General features: G+C 42.9%; 1 pseudogene; it reads left to right on the top strand.

The window, feature by feature from the left end:
- The first annotated feature begins 16,971 nt into the window (after positions 1-16,971).
- Positions 16,972-17,104, top strand: part of LOC124961201 (LIM homeobox transcription factor 1-alpha-like) — a 36,431-nt pseudogene continuing 36,298 nt past the window's right edge.

Genomic DNA, 17,104 nt, shown 5'->3' with positions numbered 1-17,104 from the left:
CTGCTCTGGCTTCCAAATGTGTTGGCAAAAGGGGAGCTGCAGCTCGGGGTGTGGACGTGGCTAGCTAGAGGTCCTGGAGGTGAGGTGTGGTTGGTCAGGCAGGGTTCCTGGAGGTCGGGTGTGTTTGGTGTGGTTGCTAGGTCCTGGAGGCTGGGTGGAATCATTCGGTCTAGGGTCCCGGTGATAGGGCACAGTCAGTTGGTCTGCGGGTCCTGAAGGCAGGGAGTAGTCAGTTGATGTGATGGCCCCAGAGGCAGGGAGTGATCAGTTGGGCTGAGGGATCATGGAGATGGGTCTCAGTCAGTCTGGCCAGGGGTTCTGTGGGGTCTGGCTGTTGTCTCAAAATGGCAGCAGCCATGTGTAATCAAACCTGCAGGTACTGTAACAGTAAACTTCCAGGCAACATCAGGCAGCTGGTGCTCCACTGGCGGTCACTGATCAGTTGCTGATTGTTGTCAGATGATTGGGAGGTAAACCTTGTGCGTTGGGTGATGGATAGGTGTAAGGCAGGTGATGGACAGGCGAGAGGCAGGCAAATGGCGGATGATAGGCACATGACAGTGAGAAATCTGCACTCAAAAAAAGGTATCAATATGCTAGCAGACTGCAGGTGATCACAGCAGACAAATGGGGTAAACAGCAAGGGATCGATAAGCAGCAAAACCTGCCTCACCAGGAAACAGATATCCTTTGCTTGAAACTGGAGTTATGGAGCAATAAGGAATGCAGTCTCCCTCTAGTCTGCCATCTTGGATCTCTGCTGCATCAACCTTTGTCACACTACATTTATGCACAATGAGTTTCTTGTGCTGAAGTATTGATCTCTTCATTATATTCTGATAAGCAAGGACAAAGAGATAAACTGAAGTCCTAAAACTAAAAGGCATGTTGGAACACTTAAAAGAACTGAAAAGAAAGCAGGCTGAACAGGAACATATGATTTAGGTGTAAGGTTTGTGGAAAATAAAAAAGTCACTTTCAGTGATTACCTACTATGTACCAAGTACTTTGATCACATTTTAATCTGCAGAACTCTGTGAAGGAGACAGACCTATGTTTTGATCCCAGTATAGAAACTGGGCCTCAAAGGGTGTACACAATTTATCTATCAAAATTAGTAAGAAGAAAAACTGAGACATGAATCCCCACTGATTCCAAAGCCCTACTTCAATCTGTATTGTGCTATTGAAATGAAATATTTTAAAACTTGGCGTGTGTTTATCTGGCATCAGTGGACTAACTGAAAAATGAAATTCCAGTAAATGCAATTATTTTTTTCTGACCATATTTATCTTTTTGCATTCTTTCACCTTACTTTCCAAAAGCATTTATATTTATATTTATATTTATTTATATTTATATTTAACTGATTTTTTGTACTCAATTCATATTGTTGGGCAAGATTGCAAGTAATCCTGGCCACATGTATCCATTTCTAGATTACAGAAAGAACCATGTAAAAAGGATGTCAAAATGGTCAAAATCTTCTTAAATCACACACCACCCCTCACCAAATGGTGCAGGGTTATATGTTGCAGATGGTCTTTTGCATGGCATTTTGTGCTGAAATAGCTTATATGTTTTTTCTCAATTCATCAGGAAAATGGTATTAAAGCATGGCAGACACTAGCAGAGTAACTGAAACTCATTGGTTCACAACCACAGAATAGTCAGTGGAAGCTCAGAAGAATTGATTACCTGACATGGAGTAGAGGCAGGGAACAATTTTTTGAGGATGGAACTTCCAAGCTTGTCCACCCCAGGGATTGATGTGCCCCAAATAAATATATGATTCTGCAAAAACAAATGTAGTCATATGGATACAAGTTCTGTTGTATAAGCAAAACTTCTTTGCTCAATTTTCTTATCCTTGCACATATTCAACTGTCAATCAGATAAAGAAACTTACATTTTCACTTATTTACCCTTTAGCTCTGTGGATAACTGAAAGCATTTTCATATGTACATTAAAAAATCTAAAATAAAATTCAATTGATTAAAAAGAAGTTCTTGATCCAAATCACGAAGTAAACATTTTTCTTGCTTTAACTCACATCATAGAGTTTGAAATCAAATTAAGTGAAGCTTCTAAACTTACAATTATATATTCAACATGCCCTTATAAAATTCTCACCAGAGGTTTATTTTTAAGTTTCTTCACAGAATATTGAAGGATCTTAGCCTATGAAATGAGATTGGTTTCTCCTAGGGAGTATATATTTGACATTGTTGTCTGTGACAGAGGAGATGAAAGCTTAAATAAAGATCTAATTTGAATGTTAACAAATTAACTGCTTTTAGATTTTAAATACAGAGGATGTGCTCATGGCAAATGTACAGGAGAATAGCATGTCTTAGTAGCTCAAAAGATCACACATCCTGAGCTGTTGTCAGGAGTGGCTTTACTGAATATTGAAACCTTATAAGGAAGGCTATGCCAAACAATGTCAAGGTCTGATCCTGCCCTTTGATAATCTCAAAGTCATGGGCAACTTGGAAAAGAAAGTCAAGTATTTTTTTCTTTTTTTTTTTTTTGTGGTACTGGGGATCGAACTCAGGGCCTTGTGCTTACGAGGTAAGCACTCTACCAGCTGAGCTATCTCCCCAGCCCCCCAAGTATTTTTTTCTGAAAAAAAAAAAACATTCAAATAGTGATTTTTGTGAATCTGGGTCAGTGCTAACTAAACAAAGAGGAAATTTTTCAAAATTAAAATGAATTATTTTAAAGTCTCTTCACACATTTTACCAAATAACCAATGGTAAAAATATCCACAGCTGCCTTACCTCACCTTTTGCACAGCTTACACCCCTTTTAATGCAATGGCCTGCAAGTTACACCACACAACTTGGAGAAATTTAGAAAACAGTTTTTTAGTGAATATAATGCAAAAATGAGGAATAAACATTACCCTATAACATAAGGAAATAAAGGCAGCCCAATGAAGTTTTGCTCATGAATGGCAAGAAGAGTTTACATGAAATTGAGGGCAGGGAGTTTGCCTGGACTGTTCACACTCACATTCCCAGGACCTGGCACGAGCCCTCAATGTCAGCAGCATGAGCAGTATTTGTTTTAGGCATGGAAAGTCCCTGTTATGGTCTGGATGTGAGGTGTCCTTCAGGAGTTCATGCGTGAGACAGTGCAGGAATGTCTGGAGGAGAAATGATTGATTAGGAGAGTCTTGACCCAATCAGCACATTATCCCCCTGATGGGATTAACAGAGTGGTGACCTGAGGCAGGTGGGGTGTGGCTGGGGGAGGTGGAATTGGGGGCATGACTTTGGGTATATATTTGTATTTGGTGAGTAGAGTATCATTCTCTCTGCTTCCTAATCATCATGTCAGCCACTTCCCTCTGACACATTCTTCTGCCATGATGTTCTGCCCTCACCTTGAATCCCAAGGAATGGAGACTGCTGTCAATGGACTGAGACCTCTGAAACCATAAACCCCCAAATAAACCTTTTCTCCTCTAAAGTAGTTCTTGTCAGGTCTTTTGTCTCAGCAGTGTAGAAACTGACTACAAAAGCTTTGTTTAAATGATTCGTAATTTGGGTTGCTCGACTTCCATTCAACATTCACTAGTTGTGAGGTGTGTCTCTTCATGGGGATTCTGCAAAGTGCACCATGTCCCTGAGCCTGTCCACACAGTCAGATGATGGTCAAGTTACTGAGTGATGAGGTTGTACTGGCATGTGTCTACTCTTGTCCTCTCTGCCTCTTTCATGGCTTCAGTATAAGGAAAGGATTTTTTAAATGGAGGTAAGGTACTGGCTACTTAGAGAAATTTGGTGCATTGCAATTCATTGATAAGAATGACCCATTTTCTCCCAGGGTTCTTACTGGCAGAGTTGGGATATAGTTCAGTGTGGTGCATAGAGCTCCTTAAGGTAGAAGTGCATAGACTGGAGAGGTCCATTCTTTCTGACTGTTGGGTCAATGTCTTCCACACAGCAGCCAGGATGAGCCTATAAGGACTAAATCACACAGTGCCACTTATCTGTTGGACCTGGTTCCCATTTTACAGATGAGAAATAGAGACTTAGGAAGGCTTAGGTAACCTGCTTAGCCTCACAGTCGATGGAACTACTTGGAGTGGCAGTCCCTAGGTACTTCTACCTGCTCTGCCTCCTCTGACTCATGCATGGTCCTGGGCAGTCACAGATGTCCAGTGATCTCAGTAGGCAATTCTCCTGGAGCATCTCTCCAAGTTTTGACGTGGAAGAACTGGTCTTTGACTTCCTAGTTGTTCTTAAAGTTGTGACGTGGAATCTGAATGTCTGGAGAAGCTGGGGTGCAGCTGACTCGGGGCTCCTGTTCCTCCAAAGTATGCTCCCACTGGTCCCACCTTGGAGTTCTGAGAGCTCATTGCCTAAGCAAAGGTTCCCTAAAAGCTCTGCTCTCTTCAGACTTCCTCTGGCTTGGGATGTTCCAGCCTACCATTATTAAATTCCATGGTGGGAAGGTCATTACCCACCCCCTGGAAGCTTCTGGCTGTAGCACACTCTGAACCCACCCTGTCCCAAATCCAGGGAGTGAGTGGCATGTACTGGAGCGTGTCAGCCTGCACAACTCTTGCTCCTCTGTGCACATGGCATCTTTTTCACAGGAATTCTTGTGGTCTGCAGTTTCTTGTCTGCCCCTGTTCTCTAATCCTCTGAATGGAGCTGTGGCAGAGAGTGGAGCATATGAAAGACATACCAGATGAAGAAAATTACATCACAGGCTTGTATGTGAGTTTTGTGGTTGACAAGGGAGTGCTGGCTGGCTGTGTGCACTCACCACTCTCCCCTGGTCCCCCCTTGTCTAACTCCCACTTGCTCATCTCTGTAGACTTCCAAGACTGCTGCTCTCCTGGGATCCAGGTCTTGGAGCTTGAGAGTGGGGCTCTCTTCCAAGGAGAGGACTGCCCCAACCTCTCTTCCCTGGTAAAGCATGTCCATGTAATGGATGATCTCATCAGTTCAGCTCTGCATCGCCAGAGCTTGGCTGGCAATGGTGGTAGAGTGACATTGTAGTCACATAGGGCCTTCCACTTGCAAAGACTTATCCTACCACTGGACTGGGATGACTTTCAGAGCTAGGCTGCACAGTGACATGGGGCAGGTTTGATTTGTCCCACCCAATCCTGGTATTTCTGGTTACTAGCTTTGTACGGTGGAGCCAGTTACTGAACCTGGCCCTGTGCAGGTCTCTGTTTCTCACCTGTAAGATGGGAACAAATATCAAGAAGAGTGGCATGGTCTGATTTAGTTCTAGTTGGATCACCCTGGCTGCTTTGTGTAAGGTTTCTCCTCTTCTGGAGTTCCTGGGGTTCCTGGGGCCCAGGTAGGGTGTAGTGGGAGCTCTAGGTATACTGGGAAGGTGGAGTGGGACTTGCCGACTGATTGGTTGTGAGGTGTGGTATGGAATGGGGTGACTCTGGGCTTGGGGTCCTGAGCATCGGGAGAGATGCTGGTGTCCCCCACCAGAGGAGGGGGTCTTTGGTCGGAGCAGATCTAGCTAGGGTGAGGTGGGTTGGAAAAATCAAGAATTCTACTTTATACTTTGGGTTTTATTTAGTTAGATTATGAAATATCACAATATGCTTTGTAAATGTGTGGTATTATTATGTGCTGATCAAAAAATTTTTAAAGTGTTTTCAAAGGAATCAGAATGCTGATCACTCTGGTTTGACCATTGCTCATTGTATAGATGTCATGTTATTGCACTGAACCTTGTTAATATGTACAAATAAAATAACAGTAATTTATTTCTAGAAAATAAATTGGAATGAAGCTACTGGTGAACAGGTGGGTTATGAGGTTCATGCAGGAGAATGAGCACAGGTGGTAGGAAAGTTAGTGTTGGCTTGTAGGTAGGAGTTAACATGGCACCACCAGGGGAGATCACAAGGGTGATGCTTAGTTGAGAAAGAAGACAAAGACAAGGAGGAACTACAAAGGGGAAACACTGAGAGACCAAAGAGGCATTGCCAAGGCCCAGCAATGGCAATGCCAGATCCTGGATCAGCTTGGTTCCTGAGCAATGTGGAGCCATGGGGTCTTCAGGATGCAGTCATGTTGGAAATCTCAGGACACATGTCTTGATCAGTTTCCCTCAAAAGAGGGGAGCTGGGGATCACAAACAGCAGTAGTTTCTCACAGAAGCTGTTCTGCAACATCTGTCAGATAAGGGAGGAAGTAGGTGGTGGAGGAAATGAGTCAGGAGAGGGATATTGTCCAGCTGGAATGTACTTGGAGCAAGACAATGGGGGAAGCTCCTGCATAGTGAGAGGTGATAAGAGCCTGAACCTCTGGTACTCGATTGCCCACTCAGCCTGGTGTTCTCCAGTTTATTCCATTTACCTGCAGATAACCTAGTTCCATTCTACTATGGCCAAGTGAGGTGCCTCTGCATGTATAGGCCACATTTTCTTGATCCATTGATCTGTTGACAGGCTGGCTCATAACTTGGCTGTTATGAATTGTGCTGCTGTGGACTGAGGACTGAAGTGGAGGAAATTATGTTCCATGTCTGTGTGATGATGTCAGAACGAGTCTCAACATTATGCATAACTGTAGTGCATTATGACAACATAGGAACAGGCCAGTGGAAAATTTGGCTCAACCAGAAGTGCTGGATGGGCAGACTGCAGATGGAGGGGTTGTACCTGTAGCCAGCCAGCAACTTGTGGCTGAACATGTTTACTGCTTGCTTCATCTGACTGTGTTCTCACCCTAGTGGGCTCACTGAGAGAGCTTTCAATTTTTCTCCCTAAAGACATAGGGAGTCTGGGTTGGTGCCTCTTCTCGAGGAAGCTTTCAGGAATCCTGGCTTCTCTCTTCTTGCTCTGAGTCAGTGGTGGGCATCTTACCCTGTCTGAGAGCCAAGGTAGTCATCACCTCAGCAGGCTGAACTTTAACTCTGGGAGGAGAAGAGAAAATGCGAGGAGCAAAGCAAATGTACTGACTAAATCTGCCTCCTTCATTAGGAAGTAGCAGATTTCCCAGGGCCTCGCAGTTCCTCAGCCCCACATGCCACCTGACAGTGCTGTTCCTAGCTGCAGGGGAGTTGGGCCAGTAGCAGTGTCAACTGGGAACCAGTCACCTAGGTTTGAGGTACAGAAGGCAGAGTACGCACATAGATCTTTGTACCCTTCAGATTCTTCCACCATTGAGCGTTCAGTTTGGAGGCATGGAGAACATACAGTTCTGGGCCCCTGTCCCTGCCCAGTCTCTTCTGTTGCACAAGCGACCCTGCCCACTGCACAGTGACATTCAGGCCCCTTCTTCCTGCTCCCTTGGCCTCTGAGTCTGGCCTCTCTTCCCGTGTGGATCACACAGCATTGTGCTTCGAGTGGTCTTTCCACTCAGCCCCGTGAGCTCCTCATGGGGCAGCAGTGAGAATCACCTGTCTCGAGTCATGAGTGGTGTGTCTGTGCTGTGCCATGCCTGATCATTGTGGCCTTGCTGATGGGCACCCAGCAATTTTCACCTTTTGGCCATGATGAGCCATGCTGCTGTGGACAGGGGTGGATGAACACCTCTGACCCCTGCCTCAGTTCTTGGTGTGTGGAAGCACACTGATGGATTGTGGGGTCAACTGCTGTGATCTGGGTGCCTCTGTGCAGCCTCCCCAGGAGCTGCTCTCACTGCAGCATGAGGTCTACCTCATCATGTCCTGGCTGGCCCTCTGCCCTCTGACTTTCTCAACAGCCCCTCAGCACATGTGGCGCTTTCCAGCTGTTGATGTGAAGCAGGGAGTTGAAGTGGATGGCAGGAGAGTGGAGGGCAGGAAGGGTCAACTCACATGTCTAGACTGCAGGGTGGGACGACTGGTGCCCATCTCCAGACCAATCCCTGGGAGCTCTGTTACCCTCAGGAGAGCTGCAGGGGCATGAGATGCTCAGGCAGGGGCTGTGTGGAGGGTTGGCTGGCTTCTTACCAGCCTCCTTGATGCAGGCCTTGCATGAGGAGGGTGGTAGTGACCAGATGAAAAATATTGCCTGTGCTCGCCTCCCCTGATCATCCAGCAAGATTGACCTGTGGGAGCCTGGGATGCAGTGCCTTCTGGAAACCCTATTTCCTGAAGTGTTCCTCTCCACAGGTGGGAAGGCAGAGCCCTTTGGAGCCCCGTGGGCCTCCTTCCCGGACTGTCAGTGGACATTTTCTTCTCTGTCTTTCCAGGAAAGCCAGTGGTTCTGGAGAATAATTTCCCATGGTGTCGCGTCCCTTGCCCGCAAGAAAGCACGACACAGGAAACTTCCTTCAGCAGTTTAATCAGGACCTTATTATTAGATAACCATGGTTTCTCTTTCTTCTTCTACTAGGAAGTCACAGTCATATTTATATGAATTATAAGCCAATCAGGTTACAGAATATGCGGGGAGAGCAAGATTACAATATAATACAATCAGAGCATCTAAAGGGCGTGTGCAAGCACGAGTCACTTTTGTCCAATCAAAGCAGTTCCTTCTGGCCCTGGCTCAATGCCGGGGCCACTTTATCAGCTGCTGGCTTAGTGCCGGGGCCAGTTCTTTCGGCAGCGTCAGCCATATGTTGCAAACCAGGTTGCCCCGGCTTCATGCCAGTCCTTGATGTTGCAGTCTATGTTGCCCCGGCTCAATGCCAGGGTATAGTTCGTACTTGATGTTGCAGACTAGGTTGTCCCGGCTTAGTGCCAGGGTACAGTCTTTTCAGCCTTCAGGCCGAAGTGGGGTCCGCGGCCCCCGACAGCTCCCCCTTTCTTTTAGTATAATAGAAAGCATATTTTAGCAATAACCGATCTACTCCTGTCACTTGGCCCATGCTCATAGGTGCTTTTACGTAAGACAGTTGGCATAACCAAATATGGGCTTGTTTATTAAAAAAGTGCTTCAGACCCTAGCGGAAACCAGCGCCATCTTGTCATGGCGGCGTGGTGGCTTGCCACAGCGCTCCCCCTTTATTATATTAAAAACACAGGTGAAGGTAGAGGCCCTATCCTACTGTGCAAAAGTGGCAGATAGTGAACGTCAGTCCCAAAGTGGCGCCTTCTCTAGGCCTGACATCACCCAAGCCGATGCCTTTTTTCGTAGGGTGGGACGTGGACATCAAACCCACATGCAATAGAGCATGCCTTCCTTGAGGTTTAAAAATAAAACTCTCAAGTGCAGTGCTTTGCCTCGCATCCTGCGTCTATGAAGTCATAGCGGTATGGAAAACCATACTTGGGGGAGCTTATCCAGCTTGTGCAACCGCAAGGGCCTGAAATAGGAAAATCGCCCTACTTGCCAATGCTGTACAATACAGGGGCACCATAATGAACACGAGGTACACAGTAACAGTTCATCTCCTCCAATATCATTGTTACAGTTCAAGATAAAAAGTGGAAGTTACAAGACAATAGAAGCCTTAATTAGTACAAGAAATCCCCAGGATGAAAATACACAGTCCTCAAAGAAAAGTATATAGTAATTATAGCAGTACCCTGCAGACACCTAGTGTAAATGATAATTTTAACTCTAACAGAGATATACTAAAAATGTCACTTATTCCCATGCCAGATTAGCCAACCACACAGAAGGTGACACCCCTTGTTCAATGGCTAACACAGCCTGAATTAACACCGCCTTTTCACGTGCTTGACGCACTCTTAGCTTGCAAATAAACCAAAGGCAAAGGCAAATACCTGCAAGACAAATACATCCAAAGATCCCCACACCAACCCATTCTTTAAAATAACTAAAGGCAGAGGTGAGCCAGCTAGAGAACTGACTCAAAGTAACAGACTTAACACGGGTGTCATTTAAAATCGCAATCTGCAATAATTGTTGAGTCATCATCTTTTCAGCTTCTAGGGACCAATTGCCTGCAAGAAAGGTGGAAATCAAGTGGCTTTGAATTTTTGCTTCTTCATATCTTACTGGAGTTATACACATGTGTTTATGATTCCCAATGCATCCAACTTGTGCAATGTTGAAAAGTTCATCCAACTGTACTTGTAGTAAATCTATCCTTTGATTCGCCGCCAAGATCCCTGATAGGATATGTCTGTTAACGCGGTCCTGGGATTCCAGTACCTGTGCACTTTGCTGTATGACTTGATTAATGGTTTGTGCTGTTTGAACTTGATTGGTCATGGCTAGAGCAGCGGTAGTGGCTGTAGCAGCAGAGACAGCAATAGCAGTTATTATGGCTGCGGTAATGCCAAAGTCTCTCTTTTCTCTGAAGAGTTTCACCAACGGAAAATTATCTGGATTGACCTCCACTGGGACAGGTACAAAGGTGGGTACCTTTACAATCACAGCAACAGATTCACTACCGTTCCAACACTCTGAAAGCAGGCAGGTAATATTGTCATTAGAACAATTTAAAATCACTTTTGAACTGTTTGATAATAGAAATAGAAAAGGGGGGGCAGGCGGTGAACAATGTCTGTCAGCCGCAGAATTATCATGTGCATCCAAAGTTAAAAAATTAATGGTAAAAAGAGCCAAAGACAAATGCTCTTTAGGAGTACAGCTTGCTCCTATTCCCCCTTTTTGTCTTTGTAAAAGTTCTTTAATTGTTTTATGAGCTCTCTCCACGATTTCCTGACCTTGGGGGTTGTAAGGTAAGCCATGAGTCAGTTGCACTCCCATAGTGGAGCAGAAAGAGGTGAATTGTTGACCAGTGCACGCCGGCCCATTATCTGTCTTTAAGGAGCATGGAAGGCCCCAGGCGGCCCAAGCCTCTAGGCAATGGGAGATGACATGATGGCCTTTTTTTTCCTGCTAAAGCAGAGGCATGCATAACTCCAGAGAAAGTATCTATTGAGACATGAACATAATTTAGGGAACCAAACTCTGTAATATGAGTTACATCCATTTGCCAAATCATAAGAGGTCGCAAGCCTCGGGGGTTAACACCAAAAGAAGGGAGATGATGAAATGGAACACAATGAGAACAATCTAAGACAATCTGTCTCGCTTCTGCTCAAGGAATAGAGAAGCGCTTACGAAGTGTTTGGGAGTTAACATGAAACTTATTATGAAAGTCTCGAGCACTGTCAAGAGAAGAAAGAAAACAAATTGTGTGGGTAGCGGCATCTGTCCTTGCGTTTCCTTCAACAATAGGTCCAGGGAGAGCCGTATGAGCTCTTATATGTACAGAATAAAAGGGTGCAGAATGGCCCAAAATCAAATTTTGTAACTGAGTAAATAAAGATGAAACCTTGTTGTTAGGATTGATGGCACCTACAGTTTACAACACCTTAAGTGCTCCTTAGAGAAGTCCTCTTATTCCCTGGGTTCAGGCTGACTGAGGGCAAAAGATCAAAATACTGGTGTATCTTGCCTTCTGTACTCCAATCTCTAAGTTTGATCTTAATCATCCAGCAAGCCAGTCTCACCAGTCATAAAGTAAGAGTACTGGGCTTTAACTTTAATGTCCATAACTTTACAGTTATTTACCCTTTTATCTAACTGGAGTCTGCATTAGTTCTGGAAGTTACCACTATTTGTTTTGGTATCTGTTACCACTATTTGTTAGGTGATGGCTTATTATCACAAGTTACCTAGGTTGCGTGTTCTTGAAGCAGCTACTTCTGCAAAACATTAATAGATAACAGTTTTATAAAATGAAAGAAGTAAGAGTAAAAATATATTCTGCTTGTATAATAGCTATTTTGAATTTTGACTGAGAACCACATTATATTCCCTATTTGAGATTATAGTAATTTTACAACAAAAAAAACCAATCTTTTGATTATAACTTTAAATAAGCTGAAGTCTGACTTATTTTGGAGTCACTCTAACATGCAGTAAGGTGGGAGGCAGAGCCTTATCTCAGGTAAGGCGTGACTCTTTACAGATCTTAAGTGTTTTAATCCTACAACTAATTTTTTGTCCCTTTTGTCCTGACCAGCATGACCAAATTTTTAAGTTCAGTGAGGGTCAAAGGAGTATTAGAAAATAAAGGTTTATAAACACAGATTTTGAAGATTAAGCTGAGATCAGATGGAGCTCTGCTCTCTGATGGAAATGTAGATCTAAAGAGTTATGTTAGCAACATTTATACATGTTTTATTATTAAGTTAAAGACTATGTAAGCATTATTCTTTGCTTTTAGGAGAGTTACAGAGACTAGACCATCTACATAACTTTTTCTCACAACTGCAAAGTGCAATGTTAGGAACTCTGTGTAGTTCTCAAAGAAGTCCACTGTCCAAAGTTACTGTAAGGTGGGCAGGAACTAGAGAAGGGAACTGATGAAACACTGGTTATCTAGCAAAACAATTTCTTTCTGCCCAAGAGCTGTGTGCTTGATATCAATGTAAGAGCTGATAGGACTCCTGTACAGAGCCTCCCCAGGGAGGTTACTGCCACAGCAGTTAGGCATCTTGTGCTCCTACACAGGAACACTTCCAGGCACCAGGCATGCTACAGTCATGAAGTCAGGGACCCCAATCTCAGTCATTGTTGTCCCATTTTTGCTATAATGCATTATACTCTTTCTTAAATGTCATTTTAAGAAGTTTATATATATTGATTTCTGAGTCCATATAAACATTAGTTAACACAGTCTAACATTATATCCAAAACAGGAATCAATCAAAGAAAGGCTAAGAGAGCTTTTAACTTTTCTTTTGTGTAGCAAAATGCTTTTACCTTCTACAATATGAACCTTTAAACAAATCAGGCTGTCACTAACTCTTAGATATACATTTACATTTAAATTTTTATCTCAGTGAAATAAGTAACCAATGTTACATATACCTTACTGATAAGATGTCCCATAATAGAACATTAAATGATAGAAATAAATCCCCAATTAAAATTTACTCTCTATAAGTTTAAGATTACCATTACAGACAAGTTTAATCTGGAAAATAGCACAGCTTGATAAATTTCCTGCTTTAAAACTTGTATACCTGAAAAATATGAACACATTTCATATACAACTAGAAACCATTTCACAATTACCTTGACACTTTTTTCTTACCAAATTTAGTTTCTTAAGAAAAATGTAGACTCTGTAACACAGTACAATACTTTAACAGTTGTTTAACCATAATTGTATACACCCCAATTTTTAAGACCAATTGTTCTAAAGAATAAAACTTAATAGTCACAAAGTTAAGAGTAAATTAGTGTTTCTAAGAAATCCTTGCCATTTTACCATGTCATTTTACCATGTAGATTAAACTTTGGTGTATATCAGAACATTAGTATTTCACCTTAGGAAAAACCTTTAATAGCTTTAGCTGTCTCACATACACACAACCAACTCAGTTTCACACAAACATGTTGAAACTTGCCCTTTACTTACATAGACTTTCTTAGCACTTACTTGGACCCTCATGTATTTCATCACACAAGCACTTTCTTACCCAGAAACATTTCCTTTTCCCTTTTACTAAATATATTTCCATACCCAGACCCTTTTATTTTCTCTTTCCTATCTGTTGACCCCTTTTTGCTCACATTCTGAAACAACTCTTATGAAATTTCTGAATTTAGATAAATTGCTCTATTTTTAATAAGATTAAATATTTTGTTGTTTATAGTACTCTAATTGAAACACAGTTGAAACCTTTAGAATCCTTTGTATATAGAATTGTACCTTGTTAAGACATAACTCTTAGTAACCTTGTTTTTAGTTTAGTGATGACACAAAGCAAGTTTAAACCCTTTTTATTTACCAACCTATGAAAGCACCAATAATGTTTAAGTATGATACTCCATACTTTAAGGAGTTAAGAGTACTTGATGTTATTTAACAATGAGCATTTTAATTTTGTAAATTAATCAGATGTCTCTACAAACACATTTAAGTAATCCCATATATGTTAACTCTAATTTACTTATTCTGTAAAAACCAAGAAAGCAGGCAGGTGTCCTGAACAGTATTTGCTGTCTCTTTCCTGTTGAAGAAAAGTCCTAGAAACAATTGATATTAGACATTGTTTAACATCAACATTCCATTAGTTTGACCACCTAGAGACTTGCAAGTTATTTTTAAAGACATTTCACTTTTATTAGTTTACTCAATTTAAATTGAACCCTTTTAAATCACGTGAATAAAAGTATTTGGATCCATTTTTAAATTTTAATTTTAGGAGCACTCAGTTTTGATGCAGACAAGACATGACACCAGACAGCACGACATACAAATAACACAAAATCAAAGGCCTTGTAACTTTATAGGTGAATCTCCATTGCAATGTAACAGATGTTCAAAAACTTTAGTTGAATAAAAAATAGAACTGATCAAAAAGAGAAAAAAAATCATTAACCTAGGTATGCAAGATCAAAATTATGAGCTCAAAAATACAGCATTAAAGAAAAACAAAACAAAACAAGAATCCTGGAAAATGAGTTAATTCTGTGTAGCAGTCCAGAAGTTTAAAACAGACACCCTTTTGTTTTCTTTTTCTTATCTTCAGGTTACCCCCCTTTCCCGCTGAGACTGTTGCAGTTTTCAGCAAGGCCAGGCAGGGGGGAGGGAGGATCACCCAGGACTTTTTTAACCCTTTTTCTTCCTGGTTGAGAAATCAGGTTAAGTTTGAATGCAGAAAATCACAAAACATTATTTCTTACTACTTTTGAGGAATGGAGCTGCTGAGATCTCTGCCTAGGGGGAGGACTGCTTCAAGGACATGGGTGTTCCCTCCCTAGGTGGCCATGGAGCTGCGTGGAAGGGATCAGGAGGGGGGCCTTTTTCTGTCTCTTGTGATAGTTTCTCTTGATCCAACAAGCCCTTATCTAAAAACCAAGGGGCTTTGTCTTCTACAGCTTTTAAAAACTTCCTAGCTGAGGAAACCTCTAAAGGTGCTCCATTAGCCTTTAATAAAGCCTTTAATAGTCCTTCCATGCGAAGGAAGGCAGCGGTTAAGCCTGCATTTGTTAATGGGCCACCTATTTCTCTACAAGCTTTCATCCATGCCTCTATGTCTTTGCTTTTAAATGGATTAATAGCATTTCTGCATTCTCTTGTACATTGTTCATATACTAATTGTTTAATTAAAGGCATAGCTGCATCAGCATTCCCGAAGATCTTCCCTGCTGTATCTACCATTCTAGCCATGAAATCTGAAAAAGCTTCTGTGGGGCCTTGGACAATTTTTGTTAAGTTACCTCGCACCTCTCCTTTATTAGGAAGTGCTTTCCAGGCAGCAATGCAGATCTGATTAATTTGTTCATAAACCTCTAATGGAAAGCCTGTTTGCTGATTGGCAAATCTACCCTGCCCCAGAAGCATATCCACATCCCAGGCAGGTTTGCCCATAGCTTGGTTGCGTGCAGCCTGTTCATTGGCCCCCTCTAATATAAAGGTTCTCCAGTCTAAATATTTACCTGGGGAAACACAAGCTTTCACTAAACTGGCCCAGTCCGAGGGGGTCATGCAGAATCTATTGAGCCACTCTATTTGGGCGATAGTAAAAGCAGCATCCACACCATAAGTGCGGACAGATTCTGCTATATTCTTTATTGTTTTAAATTCTATGGGTTCCTGATGTCTTCCCCCATCATTGTCCTGGAATACAGGACAGGCAAACCTCAACTCTACATGGGCAGCCCTCCAAGCTGCAGAGTTAAAAGTTCTACCCGTGCTCGGAACCCCTCCCACATACGGGGGAGGATCATAGGCTAGAGCTGGCTTCTGTTCTTCCTCATAGTCCTTTTGTCTGAAATCTTTTTGCCTCTTAGTTCCCCCTTCTTTTATCCTCACCTTCCATAAGTGCTGCGTTAGCTCTTTCACTTTCTCATCACCGTCTGATTCTGACTCCCCTGTATCTTCTGGTGTTCTAAGGGCTTTTAAATCTGGGTATAGTCTCCTCTTTGGAATAGTTCCATAAACCTGCTCTCCTGCACTATGTTTACTGGAAGTACTCATAGAATCCTCGGACTTTTCCTCATGTAGTTGTTCAAGAACTTCCTGTCCTTTATGAATAGCTTCCTGACATCTACCATCAAGAATACATCCTTTTATTAATTTCCATAGTGGTATCACTCCTTTCTCCAATTGTCCCTGCTCCTGAAGAAAATCCAAATCTCTTTCCAACTTATCCCAGCTGGCAGGAGTCAAGCTTCCAGAGACAGCAAACCATGGGGCTGCTTTATCAATTCTTACAAGGAATGTTTCTAAAGTACTGCGTTTAACCTTGAGCTCTTTAGAACGCAACAAAAAATCTAAAGGCTGTTCTAAATCCAAAGGCTGTACTAACGAACTAAATGGAGAATTGCCCATAACAAAAGCAGTGTTCAGAGCCAGCAGAATGAAAGCGAAAGCAAAATTATGTAAAGTAAATCCCCGCTCTCTCTTTGTCTACAGAGGAGCGTCAATCCCCGCTCTCTCTATGGAGCGTCCCACTTACCTGTGGGATTAATCCCCGCTCTCTCTATGTCTACAGAGGAGCGTCCCACTATATGTGGACCCCACTTACCTGTGGGGCTTACCGGTGCACCCCCTGACCGCTGAAGGTTCTGAATTCCCGGGTTTCGGCACCACTTGTCGCGTCCCTTGCCCGCAAGAAAGCACGACACAGGAAACTTCCTTCAGCAGTTTAATCAGGACCTTATTATTAGATAACCATGGTTTCTCTTTCTTCTTCTACTAGGAAGTCACAGTCATATTTATATGAATTATAAGCCAATCAGGTTACAGAATATGCGGGGAGAGCAAGATTACAATATAATACAATCAGAGCATCTAAAGGGCGTGTGCAAGCACGAGTCACTTTTGTCCAATCAAAGCAGTTCCTTCTGGCCCTGGCTCAATGCCGGGGCCACTTTATCAGCTGCTGGCTTAGTGCCGGGGCCAGTTCTTTCGGCAGCGTCAGCCATATGTTGCAAACCAGGTTGCCCCGGCTTCATGCCAGTCCTTGATGTTGCAGTCTATGTTGCCCCGGCTCAATGCCAGGGTATAGTTCGTACTTGATGTTGCAGACTAGGTTGCCCCGACTTAGTGCCAGGGTACAGTCTTTTCAGCCTTCAGGCCGAAGTGGGGTCCGCGGCCCCCGACACCATGGCAGGCAGCAGTCAGGTGGAGATCATAGGTCACTGTGTGAGGAATGTGTTCATTGGTCTCCCACCCTCATCTGTCCCCACGAAACCTGCATTCTTTGTACAAGTGTGCATTGCATTGATCACAGGTCATG

This window comes from Sciurus carolinensis, chromosome 12 (genome assembly GCF_902686445.1).
Source record: "Sciurus carolinensis chromosome 12, mSciCar1.2, whole genome shotgun sequence".
NCBI lineage: Eukaryota > Metazoa > Chordata > Mammalia > Rodentia > Sciuridae > Sciurus > Sciurus carolinensis.
The sequence above is the reverse complement of the archived record's forward strand: the minus strand, read 5'-3'. Positions and strand labels throughout refer to the sequence as shown.